Genomic DNA, 15,990 nt, shown 5'->3' with positions numbered 1-15,990 from the left:
GGGTCTTTCACTGCAGACCAATCAGAGTCTCCTACGAGGCCTGATGACACAGACAGGAAGTAGCTCACAGACCAATCAGGAAACAGTCCAGTACATCAAGAAGAAGATCAGTGAGAATGTGTCTGCAGAGAGAAGCATCAATCTGTTCCACTGTCTGAATGAACTGAATGATCGTTCTCTAGAGGAGGAGATCCATCAGTTCCTGAGATCAGGACGTCTCTCCACAGATAAACTGTCTCCTGCTCAGTGGTCAGCTCTGGTCTTCATCTTACTGTCATCAGAAGAAGATCTGGAGGTGTTTGACCTGCAGAAATACTCTCCTTCAGAGGAGGTTCTTCTGAGGCTGCTGCCAGTGGTCAAAGCCTCCAGCAAAGCTCTGTAAGTACATATATAGCAGGATGTGGAGAAATATACTGCTGCTGGTATAAGGGTACATCATGGGACAGATTATTACTTGTCTTATTATTTCCTCTTCAGACTGAGCAGCTGTTCCCTCTCAGATGAAGGATGTTCAGCTCTGTCCTCAGCTCTCAGCTCTCCGTCCTCCAGACTGAAGGACCTGGACCTGAGAATCCAGGACTCAGGACTGAAGGAGCTGTGTGATGGACTGGAAAACTGGAAACTGGAAACTCTCAGGTCAGGTTTCTCTGCTGCTCTCACATGTTTTTCCTCTGTTTCAACTTCAAACATCTCTGTGATGGAATAATCTGCAACGTTTTCTAAACTACTTTGAAATATTGTGAATGAAATATGTCCAGAGTAACGCATCTTTTAAAATGAAGGAACATGTGTTTTATTTAGGACTTAAAGGTATAAATGAGCCTCTGGTTAAATAAAGAAGCTCTACTTTGTCTCTCAGCTTTGGTTGAAACGTTGCTCGTCCTGCTTGTTTATCACGTTGTTTCCATCCAGTGGTTCAGTCACATAGTAAACAGAATCACCCCCAATGCTTTTTCCTGCCTAAACTCCTTTACCCTGATGGAAAACATCATGGAGTTTAGGAAAGGTGGTGGGATGAATTCCTGTAGTCTGCTTTGCTATGCTCAGGTTTATAAACCACACAGGTCTTTGCTGTGAAACCAGCTCTACCTTTAACACTTTCATTTCACGTTGAACTGAAGATGTAGACGCTGTTATTAATTAGATTAAACATGTTTGTGGATAGTGAGATATTTGTAGCTGATGGGAGATATTTGCACAATCTCTCCTATAAATGTTAGAAAGTCAGATAAAACTTGTGGATAGAGAACTAACAATGAAACTAGATTGTGTATCTCCACTTTTCAAAGCTCCCCATTAGAAGTTCAGCAGATATTCTGTCTGTACAGAGCAAATTCTGGATTTGTTATTTTGAGGAATGTATTTTAGTTGTTCATAAACATTAAATGTAACATAAGTTTAATATAAATATTATTCATTTTGTTAAATTCCTTCTCTTCAGACTCAGTGAATGTTCCTCTCAGATGAAGGACGTTCAGCTCTGTCCTCAGTTCTCAGCTTCCAGTCCTCCAGGCTGATAAAACCGGACCTGAGTATAAAAAAAAAGTCTCGAGGCAGTTTTACAGACACATGATTGTAGTCCAGTTCTCCCTTTCTTCATCCTCATCATCCTCATGACCAAATACCACAGAGTCATCAGGAAACTTCTGAAGTGGTCTCTGTGCAGTAGTTGAAATCTGTGGTGTGGAGGGGGAAGAGCAGGGGAGAGAATACAGTTCCCTGAGGGGCCCCAGTACAGCAGATCCTGGTGTCCTCAGCTCCAAGTCCAGGTTACTAACCGATGAGGATCCAGAAGTGGTCTGAACATGAATCAGAACTGTTCCAGTCTCTCCAGGGTCGGCATGATGTGTATAGTCCGTGTTATGTGTCTGTAGTCCTTTAAATCACGAGGATATGGAGAGTTTGTTTTACACGGTGATGTGGTCGACAGTACCTGAGATTGTAATAAATACACTCCAGTGTTGTGTTTGTAAGCAGGCTACGGCAGAGAGGACCAGGTCATCTGCAGATGGGGGGTAAGCAGAGGAAGGAAAATAAACAGTCAACATTATAACATGAGAAAACTCTAAATATCAATAAAAGTCAAATATCAAATGTTCAAATTCACAATGACATCACCAAATTTTTAAAAAGTGTATTTTCTCCCTTTAATGTCGCTCATCCATCTTGTTGACCTGTGATTTTGTGTTCTTCATGGTGAGAGGTGGATCACAGTAACCCAGCTCTCTTGTTCCTCGTCTTCATTCCACCTCTGCAGCCTCTGTGTTGACAGCAGGAGTTTCTATTATTCTGGCCAATAAGGCAGCTGGCTGCAGGGCAATCAGCTGACATCTGGAGTAAACAATCAGAGCAGCATGAAATAGTGCTGCAGTCCCTTGACTCAATGACAGGAACAGTCCTGCAGCTAAATGAACGGCAAAAATCTCAACCAACCTGTAGGAGTGGGTGCAGCTTCAATGAAAAGTAAAATATAGAAAGTAACAATTAAGACAAAAGATGGTTAAAAGTAAAAAAAAAACAAAACAAAACAAAACTAAACAGGAAAAGCTAAGGAGTGACTGCAGCAGGCTAAACCTTCTCCATCATTTTATCTCCCTCTTTCTCTCCAGGCTGAGTGTGTGTGGTTTCCTGCAGGACTCAGGACTGAAGAAGCTGTGTGATGGACTGAAGAGTCCAAACTACAAACTGGAAACTCTCAGGTCAGGATTCATCAAATTCATGTATAATGTTAAAGGAATGAAATGTTTGTTTCTCCAAAAGGGAGGCAGGTAGAGAAAGTGTGAGAACCACTGAGCTATAGCTGCTGTTAGTGACTGACTTTTATAATCATAACTAGACGTTTTAAAATTGAACACAAAATACCTTTTCAATCCTGAATTTTCAAGGATCCCCACCCTGCAGTGGGCCCTGGGTAAATGGTATAGTTTACCCTCAGTCCAATGGCATTGCATTTAGGGGACAACACTGATTAATTATGATCGGAAATTCAGCAAAGCTGTTACCGCTAATCATTTGATACTGAGGCGTCGTGGTAAAGTTTTAACAGTCTGTTACTCCATGTAAAAACTTTCTCATGAGGATTTTTTACTCTCCAGATATCATGAAGGTTAAACCTCTCTATAAAATGTTAAGCTTGGTGTTGCTTATATTAGGTGCACGAGGAGGCCATTTATCTAAAGAATGGTCTGGCCCAACATTGAGATCACCTCCTAACAGGTTCGCATTTGTAAATTTATCTAAATAATTTAACAAAGATTTCCCTAGGGACAGAAACAAGGCAAGGCAAGGCAGTTTATTTGTATAGCACATTTCATGTACAGGACCATTCAAAGTGCTTTACATAAAACAAAGACATTACAGATATTTAGAATAGTAAAAGGCATCAACACATAATCACAATAAAATAATAAATTACATTAAAATGATTAAAAGCAAGATAACAGACCGCCATTTTCCTTCTCCATGTTGTACCCGTAGACATTAATGGTAATGATTATTTGTTCATTACATTGGATCGTTTGACAAATGAAGTGGCCTAATGGGTCACTTTCGGTGAATTATACCTCCTCACAGAATCAGATTTTTAAAGTAGTTACCCCGGCTGAGCGCTCTGTACCAGCTGAAAACCATAAGGTGTTACCCCATTGCCTTTTCCAAAATTTGGCATCATCAGGTAGTTGATTCTTGTAAAAAGCAAGTCTGAAATAAATTGTTTAGGAAAAAGGAATAAAGCTTTATGCTTAACATTGTTGCATAGCCCCCTAACATCAAGAGATACAAAAGATAGAGTAGACATGAAAATGAACAGTAATGAACACAAAGTAGGGCTCGGCAATGTATCAGGTGCGATATAGAAGTAGGGAATATCGTTTATATCAAGATAGCTTGTTTTGAGTTAAAAGCATCTTTTCTTTTGCATTTTGCACAGCTGTATTTTTGTTATGGTCATTAAAAAGTATGTTTCATTAAAACAGTTTTTAGCACTGAAGGCCGTAAATTAGTACTGTCTCTTTGGTTACTAGACAAAAATATATATTCAGGTAATCTAATGACAGGATACAAAAACACTTCCAGAAATAAGACTGGATATCAGTCCTTTCACACAAAAATAGTTTTACCAGGTAATGATTCAGGTAAAAACAATATCAAGATATACAATTTGGTTCACATTGCCCAGCCCTAACACAAAGAATAAAGTTTTGTTTTATAAAACCTTTACAGTTTAACAAGTAGTGCAACATCGAGAACAGCAGCAGTAAAGTTACCCTGATAGATTTATTTAACGCTAACAGAAACTAAATAAACTTTTTTTCGTAATATAATATCTGGATCAAAAAACTGTTAGGGTTCTGTTATGGCTACTGGGTTTTTGGGTTTCTTGCTTTATTAGGTTCTGATTATAGTTTGGGTTTCTGGGTTTTTGTCATGTCCAGTTCTGTTTTCCCGTTTTCCCTCATGTGCTCTGGTTTCTGTTCCTAGCTCGTTACCCCACCTGGTTTGATTTGTCATTCACGTCACCTGACCCTTGTTACTCCCTCTGTCTATAAATCCTGTTTTATTCAGTTTTGCCTTGTCAGATCCTTGTGTGTGGTTCCCGCACATGTACCGTGTGTTTCCTGCTCCTCAGTTTGAGTTAAATAAACTCATTTTCACCTGCACGACCTGTCTCCTGCCTTGACTGCCTGCAAGTGGGTCCGCACCTCCGACAACACGCGCATAACAAAAAGAACAGATTCAGATGTTCAGTAACGAGGCTCAAAAAATACCTGAGAGCAGAGGGGACCGAACACAGGGACCCATCTCATAGATCTCTGAACCATTGATAAAGCCACCACCTCCCACGAAGTATGCAGCCTTTCCCTCTTCACCAGCTTTCTTAATCTTTGGCCACAGCTTTTGTCAGTTATCCCTTTTCCTCCTTTGTTAAGTTAAGCGTAGACCTTTAGATTGGAGAAAGCCGCTATTCTTAGCAGCTTTCCCGAAGTCCTCCTTCAGACGTCGGGAGATGAACCTGATGATAATGCCGTGGTGTTACGTCCTCTATTGTCTAGGGCAGGGATCACCAACTCCGGACCTTTTGAGCCAGTGTCCTGCAGGTTTTCAATATCTCCATACTGCAGCACACCTGACTCAAATAATGGGTCGTTAAGAGGCTGCTGTAGACCTTGACTATTGACTATTTCATTTGAACCAGGTGTGTTGCAGCAGGGATGCAGTGAAAACCTGGAGGACACTGGCTCAAGAGATCCGGAGTTGGTGATCCCTGGTCTAGGGGAATGAGGACGGAACATAAATCGAGACGTACACTGGCATAAAAGTGTCCAACATTTATTCGTCACACATTTGAACGGAAACAGGTTTTCAAACTAATAGAGTCATCCGCATGTCGACTAGTTAGGAATGAAATCAAAAGGCAATTCAAACCAAACTCAAAGTGTCCTTTACAGGATTGATACTTAATCATTCAATTAACATAAAGTCCCTTAGCGGGTTACCAATTAACCTTCTAATCCAACAGAAAATGTCCCAATTACGGGGTTTCACACACCTGTAGGTATACCATATAATAACAACAGAAAACAGTGTCCTTTTTTAACACAAACAGGGATGCCAGTACAACCTCAGAACAAAACTAGACTTTACCACTACAAGTCTTATTACTACAAATGAAATTCCTTCCCACAACAAGACATTAAAGCACTCCCAAACCGTAACCAAGCAAACTGTCCCTCAGTCCAGTTGCTGACAGGCTGTGTCCCACTGTCCACAGTAGTGATGTGTCGGTCACGAACGATTCGTTCAGTATGAACTAATCCTTTATATGACTCGGGAGTAACGGGTCCTCTCAGTGAGAGATTCGTTCATTTTCATGCGGTACCTCTTCTCGCCACATGGCAGGCAGCTGCATAAACTCAGTCAGTAGGTCAGGACAGGAAACAGAAATTATTCGTTCAGGACTCGCTCAGGTCCGTCCTCAGGTCCTCGTTCTTTTGTCACATGACAGCCAGGCTGCTCAGGCTGTGTGGTGAGCAGCAAGCACTGCAGTTCGTTCAAATGGATCGTTCATACGGATTGTTCAAACTGATCGTTCAAACTGATCATTACGGATCGTTCTTCAGTTCATTTGTCATGTGACAGCTGTAACTCAGCGGGGCTGTGTGTGGACTAAGAAACAAACAAGGAAATGAATGATATCTGATAGCTGACGCTCATTCATTTGTCAAGTGACATCCGACATATATTATTTATTCATAAAACCATGATTAATTCTTTGGCTCTATTAACCGTTCAAATTTAATAAGTGTTACATAACCGCGGATATCTCCGTGGATAACTGCTGTAAAAACTTACTTTTTTCTCTTTCTCTTTGATTAAATAATCATTTAATGAGAATTCTTTTTTAAAGTCTTCCTGCCCCGTACTAATCTGTGCATTAGCCTGCTCTGCAGTGCTACAAATTGAGTGCTACTGTCATTCTGAGGCTCCATGGGGTTTGGATCCAAGGTTCAAAAAGCAAGCCTTTGTGAACAACAAGGCAGCAGATGATGCTGTTAAGAGGATCACAGCTGCTGCAGCACACTGTCACCCCAGTCACAGACAGGAGGAGGAGGAGGAGGGTCAAGATCCTGCTGCGGCTGCCAGTGCAGGGGCCATGTTTTGGGAAGACTTTGATGAGAGGGTAGCAAACACCAGAGCGTCCACTTCATCTGCTTCTGCCACATCAAGCACCTCCACTGCTACAATGATGGAGATGCGGGCCTACCTGGCAGAGCCACTCCTACCCCGTACATCAGATCCTCTGGCATGGTGAAGGATGTGCTCACCCATATTTAAAAGTCTGTGTGAGGTGATGAAGACACGACTGTGCATTGTAGCCACATCAGTGCCCTCTGAGAGAATTTTTTCAAAGACCGGGCAGATCATCACAGACAGACGGAACAGACTCAGCCCCTCCAAGGTCCGCGAGCTTGTGTTTCTGAATGCCAACTTGCCTTAGAACAGGCCCTTAATATACTTGTTACTTTTAATTGTGCAATATTGTTGTTGTTAGTTTGTTTTTATTTAACTTTATTATTATTTAACTTTATTTATGTCCCTTAGATGTGTATAGTGTTGTGTATATACTTTAAAATGTGTTTATAAATAAATATGAAAATTATATCAACATATTGATTGTGTTACACTCTGCCTTAAAATAATAATAATAATAATAATAATTAATTGTTACTTTGTGTTTTAATTGTCTCACTAATTGTCAAAATTACTTTTCCAGTCACTTGTCCTCTATCAGCTGTCACGTGACAGGCAGCTCAGTCTGACTCTGAACTGGTCTTTGTCGTTCTCGTTCATCCTATCGTTAATTTGTGACAGACAGCTCGGGCTGCACGGTCTCGTTCTCGTTCTTGGTCTCGTTCTCGTTCATCATTCAGGCTGTTTGGCGAGCAGTACGTTCGCTCTCGGATTGGTCTCTCTAGTTCTTCTCTCTGTCACGTGACAGGCAACTCGGTCTCTGAACGGGTCTTCCTTCGTTTTTTAACAAAGTTTTTTAACTTTTTTAACAAAGTTCACAGCTCTAAAAATGAACTAGTTCATAGTTCTTTTTTCCAACATGATGCTGCGAGCTCTTACCCTCAGAATACAGCATTTTCCTGTTTTTGCCACTCATTCAGTCCACGCTCGTAGCAGCTGCAGCTCTCACTACAATTTAACAACATGAAGAAAACTTGCTGGAATGGTCTTTTTTAATGAGGAATTATTAAACTATCTGGGATAGGAACCAGGCTGAGGTAGGAAGCAAATGATGAACCTCAAAGTGCTAAATATTTTAACATTATTTATCTTTTCATTAAGTCACTTTCAATTTTTTGTGATGTGTTTTTTCTGACTTGTTTGTCCAAAAATTTGTCCAAACTTGGGTCATAAAAGTTCAATATTTAGGCCTGATAAATAGGTAAAGGACAAAACAAAATAATACATGCAGACCATATGTCTTGCATTTGTCAAGTTTATGGAAGCTGAGTGTTCCTCTTCTCTCGAAGGCTGCAGGTCTCTGATAACACCCTGCAGAAGGTTTTCCATCTGCGCCTGGAGATGAAGACCACGGAGCGGCTGCTGCTGGACGCCAGTATTTAGTTCTGGCAGGTAGAGGATCTCATTTAGCCACCGTTGCCACGTCTTTAGATTGTTTTTAGTGACATTTAGTTCACATACCTTGGAAGGCGAGCCTGGTGCTTTATTTCAATCTGCCGTTTCAGGTTTCATGTTGACGTTGTTGATGTCTGGAGTTGCTTCTTGACACCTGGCGGGCAAAGTTTATACGAAAAGGCCAGATTTCTCCCTCCTGGATCATCACTGACCTTTTCAAAAAAATTATTTTAAGTGGTCATACAAAGATGCTGCAGTGATCATTGAGGCAGGATTGGAGCTGCTGCCTTCAGTGGATTTTGCATCCATGTTTGGTAATTTAATGAGGCATGTGTGTTGCGGCTCTGTGGTGGCTGGTGATGCCAGATTTAATGTTTTTCACCTATATATTAAGGCCTATTTATGATGTGTGTTAGCCAGGATTTTGCCTGGAAGGCTCCATGGAAATATGGCTCTCTCTGGGACAAAGTTAAACTGTGAGAGAACGCCGCTCACAAATGCCAGAATGAGAGTGCTCACAATAATGTTAATCAGGCAGAAATAGAGTTCGTCCAGTTCACGTTCACCCAAAATATGAGCTTTTTCATGAAGGATTGCTCTGTGAACTCATTCAGGCACAACACTGTTGAGTAAACTCTCTCTAGGAGTGAGTGTGAGTCTGATTGAATGTTTGTCTCTGTGGTGGTTGTAAGATGGATAAGGCACATCTTCAGCCCCCCACCACCCTGCATCTGAATAATTTGTTATCACAAGAAAATGGTGTTAAATAAACATCAGGGCTCCAGACTAACTTCTTTTAAGGGGAGCACAGTGGCCCCTAACTTAAATTTTTACAGCGCAAGCAGAAAATTTAGGGGCACACACTGTATTAGTGATAAATACTTGAACAATAAATTCAGAAATTACAATGTTTACAATTCACATTTTTTTGTGCAGCAGTTGACATAAAAAAAACATCTTATTGGCCACACGAATACAAAACAAGTAGACAGAAAACTTGTCAAATCAAATCAGATTTGATGATTTTATTTTATTTTAACTTTGTAGTTGAAGCAGAGCGACAACTTTGTCTCCATCATCCCCCATAGGACATGGTATGACTGGTCCATGTAGTTCCTGGAAATAAACAGCTTCAGGGACTCCAGCCACTGTTCCTACTCCTCAGTAAGAAAATTAGCTATTGGTTGTCCTCAGTCACTAGAAGTTGCTAATTAGCATAATCAGCCTAGTAAATATAGTTGTAATGAATGCTGCCATAAAGAAGGAAGTCATTGGAAAGTAAAAAAAAACAAATAAAAAAACTAAAAATATTTAGAAAAGCAAAAAAAAAAAAAAAATAATAAAATAATAAATCTGTCAATATTTTCTTTATTTTTTAGTTATGTTTTTTTATGTGTATTTTGTTTTTTAATTAGGAGTCTGGGACATGTCACAACACTTAACTTTTTGTCCACACTCTTCATTAATAGACATTACTCTGATGGTAAGCCAGTGTAGGATCCTCCAGCTGCAGCTTTGTACGTTTCATTTTCAGCCTGGTCATGAAACAGAGGTGAACGTCGTCTGCTCTGAATACAGCTGCAACTGCTGCAATAAGACCAAGCCTCGTATGAGAGGGTCTGCACAGCACCGCTCCTCATTGGGAAGAGTAAACTACCTTCATTCACCTCAGTCTCCAAAAGTCTTCAATAATACCAGAAAAAGATACTAGATTTGTCGCTAGTCGCTTTTTTTTTTAAAAAAGTTGATAGAGTTGTCTGAAAACAAAGTCGACAAACCAGCAGCTAATTTATGCCTTACTGTGAACTACTGGGCTGAAGAGGGAAGCAGAAGTTTATTAACGACTAAATAAATTCAGTTATAACTACTACAAGAAAAAGACTGGTAGATTTATTGGTCGCCATTGCGCAAGTAAATGAAAAATTCACTCGCACTGTCTCACATTTTACCAACTTTACTTCTTCTGTGAAGCACTTTGACCTTTGTCTGTGAAAGCCGCTGTATAAATAAATACAACTCACAGTGTGACACAATTTCTTTGAAGATTTTAAAAACAAAACCTCTACAGATGATCCAGGAGGCAGCAGCACGTCTGGTCTTCAACCAGCCAAAAAGAGCTCATGTCCCTCCACTGCTAATCGCTCTTCACCGGCTTCCAGTTGCAGCGCATCAAATTCAAAGCTCTGCTTCTAGCTTATAAAACAATAACCCAAACGGCTCCGGTCTACCTCCACTCCTTAATCCAGAGCTACACTCCCTTTCCACAGTTATGCTCTACCAGTGAAAAATGCCTAGTGCTCCCAACACAACGTGGTGCAAAATCAGTAGCTAGACTCTTCTCCTCTGTTGTCCCCTGGTGGTGGAACGATCTACCAAACTCTGTCCGATCCGCAGAGTCCTTATCCACTTTTAAAAGCAAGGTAAAGACTCAGTTGTTTAAGGAGTATTTCCGCACTTAGCTTACCAATTTTACTCAACAGAATGAGTTAGAAAGATTTGTCCAGGTCTTTGGCTCAACCAAGTACTGAAGAAGCTGCATGCACTTATGGACAAGATGATATTGTTTGATGAATTTGTGATATTGTATTTAAACTAAATGACTTACAAAATAATAATAATAACAAAAAAATAAATAAATAAATAAAATAAAATAAAAAAAAAAGATTATATGCAATGCCTCCAGCACTACATGACAGCACCTGGGTGCAACTGGACTCACAGCAGTCTGACTACCACTTAATTATGGCGTCCCATCTTGTTTGAATTCTTGCTTGTGTTCTTCTTATTCTCAAATGTAAGTCGGATGGTTAAAAAGTTGGATAAAAGTGTTTGCTAAATGACTGTAGAATAGAATAGAACAGAAAAAATAAATGTGGTCGATTACAACAAAGGTTATTTATTTACAACAAACACTATAAATGTGTCGATTCTCTAAACATCAAACTTTGAACCAAACACTGTAATATTTCACTAAACTCATTAAAAACACAAAGAATAAAACCTTCTCTCTCTTCTCAGGACACTTTTTGAGAGTAAACTGAAATTATTTTACCAACACCTACCAGTTAAACACGTGTAAAATGAAACAGTCAACAAACAGTAAGAACACTATGAAACAGGTAAAACACTGTGGAGTTACACCTGATTTTCTCTACAGGTGTTCTTTGAGTCCACGTTCAACATGAGTGCTGATTCAGTCTTTTTAAGTCTTACATTTTCTCTGTAATTTTCTCTCCAGGCTGAGTGCGTGTGGTCTCTCAGAGACAAGCTGTGGACCTCTGTCCTCAGTCCTCAGCTCCCAGTCCTCCAGTCTGACAGAACTGGACCTGAGTAACAACGACCTGCAGGACTCCGGACTGAAGAAGCTGTGTGGTGGACTGAAGAGTCCAGACTGCAAACTGGAAACTCTCAGGTCAGGATTCATCAAACTAAAAGTTTAAAAGAGTTTTTATTCATGAGTAACAAACTTGTGGAAGCTGTTTGTATGAATGTCAGATGGTAAATGGACTTGTACTTATATTGCGCTTTTCCAATCAGTTTGACCACTCAAAGCACTTTACACTACTTATCACATTCACACACACATTCACACCCCAATAGGCACATCGGGAGGCAACGTGGGGTTAAGCGTCTTTCCCAAGGACACTTCGGCATGTAGTCAGTGGAAGCCTGGAATCGATCCGCCTACCTTTGAAAGACGACTGCTCTGCCTCCTGAGCTACAGCCACCCAGGTGTATGTGTGTCTCTGATTTAGGTCTCTACACCACAACTTTTTTCTTTATAGTCCATGTGTGCACATGTTGCTGCTAAACTTGTAGAACATGCAACAGTGCACATGGCAGTTAAAGCTGTCACACCAAATTGGTCCTCCTTGTGTTAAATCAGGCAGAATTCAGCCTGTATCTGAGCACTGCATGCCGCTACAGTTTTTAATTAAAAAGACATTATGCACCAACACATTCACCACAAATTTAAAAAACACAAACATTTCAGAAAGAAATACAATTCAAATGGTTTTTCAGTTATTCTTTCAATATTTATTCTTTCTGCATTTTAGAACAGTTTAATTCCTCTGTTGCCATGTCTTTTAGCAATAACATCTACAAAACTATTAAGATGAACTCTTTTTGCTCTTTTTGATTCAATACACAAGACTCCCAAGCTGCTGAGGAGCTCATTGCTTATGGTGTTTTTAAGAGAGTTTTGTTTCATTTGAGCACAGTGAACACTGTGTCAAACACGTCACTATTAGCTCAAGGAAAACTGTAAGCTCCATCAAACAAAAATTTACATGCCACTGCTTTTCTTCCTCTCCAGAATTGGTTTAAGCTGAGGTAACTCGTGTTCTAGATCCTCAGAGTTGCAGTTGTATGATGAGGCAAACACAGAGACGGTATTTTTCTCACAATATGTGGGACTGCATGCCTTCCATTATAACACAGTTCTCATGAGAAAATCTCTTTATCTCAGAGAGAAACACATCAATGACTGGAATGAATGAACCTTTATGAAATGACTCTTTATCTGTGTTGCCCTGTTTTTGTACAGTCGGAGTAGAAATGTAAAAGCCTTTAAGACTAAAGCTGGTGTGACTTGGCAGCCTTGAGGTGCAGCACCTATGTTTCATTGCTCTGCAAGGGTTACTGTTTCCTCCCAAATCTCTTCAAAGGGAGGTCCCTCTCTAACACTGCTCAATGTGTTAACAAGTGAATCAACAAGAGTAACAGCTGCGCCCAGATTCAGTTGAGGGGATTGTAGAACATCTGAAAGAAATTTTACTTCACCAAATGTTTTGGTGAATAATACAAGAAGGCCAACAATTTTCAAATCTAACAGACCTCTTGAGTCTACAGCTCTGTCACCATTTCTATCTTCTGATATTTCTTTCAGTAGTTGTAAGATGGCAGATAGTCCATCAGTGTTGTTTTCGTCAACAATGATGATGAAGTTATTTAGTTGACAAACCTTTTTTTGATGACAATAACAAGTGATGAACAAAAAATAGCTCTCTGATGATACAAACATGACAAGATGTTTGTGAGATTTTGTTGACGAGATTTTGTTAAGACAAGACGAAAATGTTCAAGAGCTGATTGTCCGACATTAAAAACACATTTCTGCCTATTGTGAGCGCGTTCTGTCAGTCAGCAATGCTGCTGCACCTTGGCCACGCCACCACCAGATGTGCAGACAGACAAGCAGTTAATTCATTTCTTATGATTTAGTGCCATTAAACATGAAAAATGTTTAGATAAAAAGTAAGTTTAATAATTACATAAAGCTAAAAGTTATGACCACACAGATAACTTTAATACTAATCTAATGGCCGTGTGGACACCATTAGAGTACTAAATAAATAACTGAATGAATTCAAGCTATTCAAATCAATCAGTTATCAATCGGTCGCTGGACACTAATGACGCAAATTTTTCCTTCGAAAGGACTTATAACATGATTTAAAGGAGGAAATTCACAATAACCAGACCACTTTAGGATACATATGAAATATTTATTACTAGTCTAACATGCATAATAAAAGGGGGTCAGTATTTACAAAGGTTCAAATGGGGAATTAAATCAAACATTTTGAAATGCAGAATATGATGTTCAAACTAGAAACTTATTTCAAGGCCATGTAATGTGTCAGAATAAATAAAATGTGTGTGACAAGATTTTATATAATAACATGAAACATCTTCACTCTAAACATGTTTTAACCACAGATTTATTAAGATGATTTAACCTGTAGCCATCCATTCCTCATATTGTGGACAGATAAATTCACCTGTTGGTCCAGGTGCAGGTGGAGTGGCTGGTCTAGCTCTAGCTCAGTGCTCTCTGTGGCTGATCTTGCTCCCTGAAGCTCACTGCAATGCAAATAATCTGTTTCCTGTTCATGTTTGGTCCTTGTAGAGATGAGGCCATGTTCTGAGTCTGAGTCTCGGTCATGCTGTCTTGCTGCCCGTCCCTCAGCTGCATGGTCATCCTCCTCCTCACTGCTGTTGGGAAGCTGTAACTGCAGTCCTTCTGCTGTCCACTGACTCTGTTCTGAGCTTTCTTTCTTAGAAAATATGATGAAATGTGTGGTACGACAGACAAATTGACATGGAAGCTGCTCACAGACGATGCTAACTTCTTTTAACATCACACTCAGCTGTTTGAAAACTATCCTGGAAAGCCATGAAAACATTAAGGCAGGTATTCTGACAGTTTGGCATAAAACTGCAAATGAACCATCCGTTCAGCTCCACTGACTGAGCAGAGATCGAGTCGGCGACTTGACATACAATCAACTGTGAAGCCACTAGCAGTTAGTTCATGTTTTATATTTCATATTAATTTCACACTGCTCAAAAGCATCTCTTGTATGAATAAATCTAGAGGGAAAATTAACTTAAAAACCAAGATAAAGTGTATGAAACTGTACTTACAATGCAGTTTTTTCCTGTTAATCTTTCTACAAGTGAAGTTGTAATGTGGTTTAAACCCGTGTTGTAGCATGGACTTATTAGCATCCAGCGCCTCCAAAATACCGTGAGACTGAACATATAATGTTAAACTTGGACATGACTATAGCTAAATTAAACATCAAGTATCATTGTAACCTGTCTATCAGAACAGCATACCTCTTTGTAAAATGTATTCTTTCCGTGTATTCCACGTATAATAACGGCATTGTACTTAGCGGTTAGCTGGCTGGTCTGTTAGCTTCCAGGCTAGCAAGCTGCTGCTGCTGCCTGAGTCTGCGAAGGTAGAAGAAGATTCAGGCAACGGAGAACCCGGAAGAAAATTAGAGTCAGAATTTGTGAAGAGACGGAGTGAAGAAAAGATTAACATTTATTAAAGGCAAAATAAGTAGCATTGACACCTAGTGTTTCAAATCAGAACTGCAGTCGAAAGAGAAAAGCATGGAGAGCGTTCTTCCTCCCTCCCCTCATCCCCCTCTGAGAGTTTTGCGGAGGTTGTTGGTTTGCTAGAGGACGGTTCTTATACAGTCTATGAAGGGTGGAGAACATAGAGCCAGCAAACATAATGAAGGCGAGCGAATGTGATTCACACACAGTAAATACTGTGCTTTGCAATGCTAGCACTAATTTCATGTGCTAATTTACGTTAGCATAAAATAGAGTGTAAACAAAAGCTACATTAATCAACAATCAGCACCAGCTTTGCCCACAGCACTGCTTTGTTTGGATTGGCCCACATGGACAGGCGGCCAATCACATGTGAGAATATAGGATCAAACCCTACTCACAGTGGATCAACCCAAGATGAGGCATCTTATTGTTCTGAATGTCAACCTGCACTGAGGACAATAATGCTGCCTTCTTAAATTTGGCTCTCGTTCCATTCTGTTTTGTTGATTTGTTTGCTCGTTTTGTTTGTGAAATAGAGATTTTTGTTGAAATATTAAACAAAAGTAAGTGGTTTTGTATCAGAATAAATGCACAAAAGGAGGCAAATATAACGCTTCTCGTAAAAATGCTGAACACAAAAGTGTTTTCAAATCAAGATTCAGTTATGGTAAATTATAGGGCTAAAAAAGATGCTAAATTAAGAGCCGTTCAGGAGCCAAAAGAGCCGGTTCTCTGTAAATACACGAACATCCCATCAATATCATCTGCTCCTCAATCTGTTTCTTCCTCCTCTTCTTCTGTCTTTTCAGCAGACTGCACACCTTTTGGGCACCACTGTTGTCTTCACTTTCCAGGCCTTCTCAAGTTCTTCTTTCAGGCCTTGGTTTTTCTCCAGTTTCTCATGTTCCTTTTTCATGATGTTACAATCGCTTGGTATTGCGATGTCAACCACAACTGCTGTTTGTCCATCACCACAATGTCTGGCTG

The 15,990-nt window shown here is 39.9% G+C and overlaps 1 long non-coding RNA gene across 2 annotated transcripts; it reads left to right on the top strand.

Annotated features, from left to right (window-relative positions):
* Positions 1-320: 320 nt before the first annotated feature.
* LOC121651781 lies at positions 321-11,405 on the top strand. Of its 2 annotated transcripts, none has more exons than XR_006012482.1 (3): positions 321-378; positions 478-636; positions 11,384-11,405. It is a non-coding gene; the product is annotated as an uncharacterized LOC121651781 (long non-coding RNA). The 2 variants fall into 2 exon arrangements; XR_006012481.1 differs by lacking the exon at positions 11,384-11,405 and adding an exon at positions 2,610-2,670.
* Positions 11,406-15,990: the final 4,585 nt, after the last annotated feature.

Source organism: Melanotaenia boesemani, chromosome 2, assembly GCF_017639745.1.
Source record: "Melanotaenia boesemani isolate fMelBoe1 chromosome 2, fMelBoe1.pri, whole genome shotgun sequence".
NCBI classification, from domain to species: Eukaryota; Metazoa; Chordata; class Actinopteri; order Atheriniformes; family Melanotaeniidae; genus Melanotaenia; species Melanotaenia boesemani.
This window is presented reverse-complemented; position numbering and strand designations above follow the sequence as displayed.